Source organism: Raphanus sativus, unplaced genomic scaffold, assembly GCF_000801105.2.
Source record: "Raphanus sativus cultivar WK10039 unplaced genomic scaffold, ASM80110v3 Scaffold3388, whole genome shotgun sequence".
Classification (NCBI taxonomy): Eukaryota; Viridiplantae; Streptophyta; class Magnoliopsida; order Brassicales; family Brassicaceae; genus Raphanus; species Raphanus sativus.
The window spans coordinates 4,306-11,146 of NW_026618694.1; the positions used below are offsets into that span (position 1 = coordinate 4,306).

General features: G+C 43.2%; 1 non-coding gene across 1 annotated transcript; it reads left to right on the plus strand.

The window, feature by feature from the left end:
• Window positions 1-4,880: 4,880 nt before the first annotated feature.
• LOC130506545 (small nucleolar RNA R71) lies at window positions 4,881-4,987 on the plus strand. The gene has a single exon (XR_008942049.1). It is a non-coding gene; the product is annotated as a small nucleolar RNA R71 (small nucleolar RNA).
• Window positions 4,988-6,841: the final 1,854 nt, after the last annotated feature.

Genomic DNA, 6,841 nt, shown 5'->3' on the forward strand with positions numbered 1-6,841 from the left:
TAGCAACCTAAGCACTTTTGATGATCAGATTAAACCTATGATCTAACATTAAGCGGCCAGTTTAATGCAAGCAGTAAGAATGGTTATGAATGAAGACAATCGAGTGATTCACTTATCTATGTTTAGCTCACGAAATCAACACCCCTAGAACCCTAGACAAGCTAGCCGACTACTCAGCCATGAACAGAGAAAACACACAGTTCATAGATGAATAATACTGCATAAATATAACAGAAACAAAGAGAGGGTTCAGGATGATCTTCTCTATGGAGAGAGAGATGTAGCCTTCTCCCTTTACAATCAGCAAATCCAATGGTTTCTTGTGTCTAGAATAGCGTAGAATGATAATGAGAAAACAGAAAATATGATATATCAAAAGCCACAGGCGGCCAGAGAGAAAAAGAGGATAATTAGGGCAAATCCCGAGATGTTGTATTTTCCTTATTCGTCGGGAACAACCGCGGGATCACTCCGTCTGCTTGTTCCGCTTGATCGGGAACAGTCATCAGACTGTTCTGCGTGAAAATCACCAAACTGCACTGTTTTCTGCTTCTTTTGTTCCAGCAGGTCCATCTCCCATCCAGTGCAACTCCAGACCTGTAACAACTCGAAAAGGACTAGAAAGACTCGATAAAGACTTGAAAACCAATTAGAAAACATATATACAATGATGTATAAAACACCATATATCAATTCCCTCAGACTTAGATTCTTGTTTGTCCTCGAACAAGACCAAGTATCAAGAACAGGGAGAAAGGTTTGAAAGCGTGGGAACTCTCCTATTCTCAGCAACCATACCTTAACCACGAATCTCTGAACCATACAAGCAGTAAACTAGGACAACACACCCTTACCAGAACCCCACTGACTGCTGTTCGAAAATCGGCTCCATACTCTACATCTCAAACCTGAAAAAGCAACACTATCGAGACAGAACTCCTTACATTCATTTAAGAGCAGCGTGAGCTTCTCATCACAGGCACTATTCAGGGTAGACGGGTTAGGTGTGGAACAGGCTAATTTTATGGTGGAGCTAAAGAGTGTTTAGGGGCTACCAACTTTTCGTAGTGGATGCAGGATATCGCGCAAAATAGTCGTGAGAGGACGGCTCCATTGATGTCCACAGCCCCTTACTCGTTTTGCTATCTCAGGAGCTGCTATCTCAGGAGCGACTGTTCTTTTCGTTCGGTAACAATCATCAGACTGCTCCGCTCATCTGTCTGCTCCTCATCCCTTCATATTGATACCTACTCTTCTGCTCGACTTTCCCAATGGCTCGTGTATCCTGAATTCTTCTCCTTCTCCATCACCATATGCTCAATAAAATGAAAGATTTTTTTTTTTTTTTTTTTTTTAAGATGGTGGGGTGACGAAGAAGGAGGTAACATGTGATGTTTGGATTGCCACTGGTGGTTCTTCTGGTTCAAATCATTCTGGTTCTCCACCCGTGTTCTTGCACAACTCATTGGTTATGGAGAGGTTGCTCCCTTAATCTGCTTGTTCTCCTTCTGGCTGAATCTGCGCAGCAGTAACGAGTAAGAGGCTGCGTCGATCCTTTCCTCTAGGACCTTTTTGCACATATCTGCACATATAACACTGAAAAACAAATGCATGAAGGTGGAACAAAGGCTAAGGTTCAGGGTGGGAACTAGCTAAAGATGAGCTAGCCACTCAGGAACAACAAGATGGATAGAAAGAATAAGAAGTCCTGAGTGTAGTTCTCGTTTCCCTGATCTAGTGCCCATAACAAGAAGAATTTCAGTCAAGATTAGGTTCAAGTTATTTGGAGTTAAGTCTACCCAGTGTAACCTGATCGGCTGAGAACTTCTGGAGAATCAAGTGAGATATGTCAGGGTGTTCCGGGTCCACATGTGTGTCTTTCGCCACTGCTAAGGTCACTGAATAAGACAACTAAAGCACGAGGTGGTTAGTGATCAACACAGAATAAGGTCCTAATTCCCACAAAACTTTGACTGACTCGATCCTAAAAACTGACTCAAACTGACTCAAGAGAAAAACAAAAGAAAGAAACGAGTTAGTAAACGACGAAGACCCTCCCCCAGACTTACTTCACAACGTCTCGGTGTGAAAATAAATCAGAGAGAAGGTGAAAACAAGAATTCACAATTTTTTTTTGGTCGAGATACTTACCTGGAGCGGGTGCTCCGAAAAATTCTGGGTGTTCTGTCGCCAGCTTTTCACCTGGAATGGTTGTTCTCGGCTCCTGCAGAACAAGGAGCTCCGTTTCTGCAACCCAGAATTTTTCGAAGTATCTCGAATTTTTCTGCTTTTTGACCTGAAACTCAATAAACTAAAACGAAAATAAGAAAACAAAAACAAAACCAAGTTATATTTACACTTACCAGTGGGTTGCCTCCCACCAAGCGCTTGGTTAAAGTCACTAGCTTGACTTGGTGACAGGGATCAGTCGGGTTGAGCATGAGGGCTTGTTCCAAAACAAGCTCCACAATCAGACATGTTCAGCTTCAAAACTCTGCTCAACAACCCTTTCACAGCAGCTTCTCCTTTCTCTTTCAGCTCATCTGTGAGAATAACTCTGACCTTGGAGAAAGGTTTAGAAGTACCCTTGCACTTTACCTCATATTCAATGGATTTCTCATCACACCAGTGAGGTGTCAAAGTCATAGTAGGATCTCCTTTGATCCTTTTCTTGTGGACTTTCTCTTTCACCCTTGCATTCCCACTGAGTTTCTTGGTATCGGTTTGAGGATCTCCATTCAAGACTTCCTTGAACTCACTGTTTTTACCAAGCTCCTTCCTTGGAACAACCTTCAGCTTTTCTCCACTGAACACTGAGATGCAAGAGGCGTGTAGTTTCTGATATCTGGTGGGAGCAGCCTGATAGAAGACATTCTTGTTAATGTGGGAGAAGGAGACTCTCTTATTAGGCATATCAACGATTGCTCCCACTGTAGCCATAAATGCCCTTCCAAAAATCAAAGGCATCTCATGATCTCTGTTCATCTCAACAATCTGAAATTCAGTATGGAGAACACAGTCCCCAACTTGGACAGGAAGGTTGCGAATAGTGCCATAAGGAACTGCTCTAGAAGAGTTTGCAAAAGTCAGAGTCACTTGAGAAGGCTCAACATCAGCAATGCCCAACTTGTCTACAATCGCTTTTGAGACAAGATTCACACAAGATCCAGAGTCACAAAGAGCTTCCTCAAATTCTACTCCAGCAATGGAACATGGAAAAGCAAATTTTCCAGGAAAAGCAAATTTTCCAGGGTCATCAACCTTAGGCAACACCTTCAGGTGTCTAGGTGGAATCGGATAGGGAACCTTAGGAACATAGACTCGCACTGGTGGAATATCAGTAGATCCGTCGGGAGCGGGAGCAGTCGCGGGAGCAGTCACTCTAGAGCTAGCAGACTGCACTGTTCTCTGTTCTGCGCCCATAACAGTTTCAGCGAACAGTTGTTTCGCTTGTTTTTCCTCAGATTTCTCACGTCTCTGCTCGGCTGCATTACAGTGCTCAACTCTAGGATTCATCACACTTTTTCCACGAATGATCTCTTGCTGTCTTTTAACAGTTTCAGCAGTTTGAGCAAGTTGAACATCAATCTTCTTTATGTGGTTGCTCACAGTATCATATTTTGAATTCAGCTCGGTGAACATGCTGTCCATCCTGGTGTTGATGTCTGTGGTAACCTGATTCAGTGCCTTGACCTGAAGTTGCTGGCTCTGGAGCATCTGCTGCATCATAATGTTCAGATTTTTCAGATCATCTGGCGGACTGTTCTCTGCAGTCGGAGCACTCGCGGCTGGAACAACTTGCTGATTGCTCTGCGGGATGGTGTTCTGATACCCAGATCCTTGTGCCTGGTTGTTCTGCAGTAGCTGATCGACCTTAGCTGTCAGCTCATCAATTTTCTGGGTGTGTACACTGTTGACTTCCTTGGAGCGATCGCTCTCCTGGTTCTCATTGGTTGAGCTAGCTGCCATGTTCTCAATCAGCTTGAGCGCTCCATCAGTGGTCTGAGTCATGAAGTCTCCATTGCTCGAAGAGTTTAGAGCACCTTGGTATTTCCAGTCCATCCCATCATAGAAAATGCCCAGGAGGTAATCATATTCGTGTTCACGCACACCAATTAACCTAATGTGCACACTACCACAATCGATTGGTATGTCGATGTAGCACTTTAGGATCGAATCCACAGAGACCAACTCTTACACTTTATTTCTATTGGATCAATACTTAGCTAAAACAAATATGGGGTTTTGATTGATTTGGTAACGTGAGGAACAAGTCAAATAATATAAATGAGAATTCAATTTAAAAAGAAGCCACTAGGGTTACTTCATCGGGTGCTAATACTTGTGAGCCAAACAATTATTCAAGCATAGTTAAGCATAAGTCTAGAACTCGGATCACTCAAGTAGAACAGCCCACTGTCGTGGTACTGCTCCCTAAGCTGATCGATCTCACCGTCTAACTGTCGTTGAGGTGAGAAGCGATCGCAAGCAATAGAGATCAGGTCCGATAGGTTCACAAAACACCCTAATATCTACTTTCGCTGATTAGGGACGCAATGCTCATTCATAATATGTCTAGCAACCTAAGCACTTTTGATGATCAGATTAAACCTATGATCTAACATTAAGCGGCCAGTTTAATGCAAGCAGTAAGAATGGTTATGAATGAAGACAATCGAGTGATTCACTTATCTATGTTTAGCTCACGAAATCAAAACCTAGAACCCTAGACAAGCTAGCCGACTACTCAGCCATGAACAGAGAAAACACAGAGTTCATAGATGAATAATACTGCATAAATATAACAGAAACAAAGAGACGGTTCAGGATGATCTTCTCTATGGAGAGAGAGATGTAGCCTTCTCCCTTTACAATCAGCAAATCCATGGTGAGGACATTCTCTCTGGTAGTCATTGAAGCGCTCCCATGCGTCACAAAAAGGCTCATCATGGAGCTGTCTGAATGAGGTGATCTTGTTCCTCAATGTAGTTGTTCTCGCCTTAGAGTAGAAATGGTTGAGGAATGCTGATCGGACCTGTTCCCACGAAGTGAGAGAGCCGGTAGGGAGAGAGTTCAACCACCGTGCAGCTTTTCCATCAAGAGAGAATGGGAATAGCATGCACTTGATGTAGTCTGGTGGCACACCATTCGCACGAGTGAAACTGCAGACTTTTTCGAAATTCTCAATATGGTCCATTGGAATTTCTGCAGAGAGACCAGAGAACACTTTTCGCTGCACCAGATCAATCAGAGCAGGCTTGATCTCGAAGTCCTGCCTGGTGCAGAGTGGAGGAACAATGGCAGAGCGCGTAGTAGGAATGTTCCGCGGAAGGTTTCTCTCCCCGATTGGAACAGTCTGCGCTGCTTGTTCTTGCCGCGCGAGAGCAGCCTGTTGAGCAGATTGTTCTGCAGCTGCTTGCTGAGCTTGGATGGTCTGCTGCATCTGAAGCATCTGCTGTTGCATCAGTTGCATTGCTGCAGCGAGATCATCCTGATGACCGTGATCACCCATGGTGGTGTCAGTAGGCCTTGGCTGTTGTCTGTTCTGATTTTCTAAACCTTGCGATCTCCTGCAACAAAGAGAAAAGAGCAAGTTAGAGGTCTTAGACTAAATAAATAACCGAAAAATAAAGGTAAAAAGATGGTCCCCGGCAACGGCGCCAAATTGATATTCGTGTTCACGCACACCAATTAACCTAATGTGCACACTACCACAATCGAATGGTATGTCGATGTAGCACTTTAGGATCGAATCCACAGAGACCAACTCTTACACTTTATTCTATTGGATCAATACTTAGCTAAAAAATATGGGGGTTTTGATTGATTTGGTAACGTGAGGAACAAGTCAAATAATAATAAATGAGAATTCAATTTAAAAAGAAGCCAGCCTAGGGTTACTTCATCGGGTGCTAATACTTGTGAGCCAAACAATTATCAAGCATAGTAAGCATAAGTCTAGAACTCGGATCTTTCAAGTAGAACAGCCCACTGTCGTGGTACTGCTCCCTAAGCTGATCGATCTCACCGTCTAACTGTCGTTGAGGTGAGAAGCGATCGCAAGCAATACAGATCAGGTCCGATAGGTTTCACAAAACACCCTAATATCTACTTTCGCTGATTAGGGACGCAATGCTCATTCATAATAGTGATTCTAGCAACCTAAGCACTTTTGATGATCAGATTAAACCTATGATCTAACATTAAGCGGCCAGTTTAATGCAAGCAGTAAGAATGGTTTGAATGAAGACAATCGAGTGATTCACTTATCTATGTTTAGCTCACGAAATCAACACCCTAGAACCCTAGACAAGCTAGCCGACTACTCAGCCATGAACAGGGAAAACACAGAGTTCATAGATGAATAATACTGCATAAATATAACAGAAACAAAGAGAGGGTTCAGGATGATCTTCTCTATGGAGAGAGAGATGTAGCCTTCTCCCTTTACAATCAGCAATCTAATGGTTTCTTGTGTCTAGAATAGCGTAGAATGATAATGAGAAAAGGAAATATGATATATCAAAAGCCACAGGCGGCCAGAGAGAAAAAGAGATAATTAGGGCAAATCCCGAGATGTTGTATTTTCCTTATTCGTCGGGAACAACCGCGGGATCACTCCGTCTGCTTGTTCCGCTTGATCGGGAACAGTCATCAGACTGTTCTGCGTGAAAATCACCAAACTGCACTGTTTTCTGCTTCTTTTGTTCCAGCAGGTCCATCTCCCATCCAGTGCAACTCCAGACCTGTAACGACTCGAAAAGGACTAGAAAGACTCGATAAAGACTTGAAAACCAATTAGAAAACATATATACAATGATGTATAAAACACCATATATCA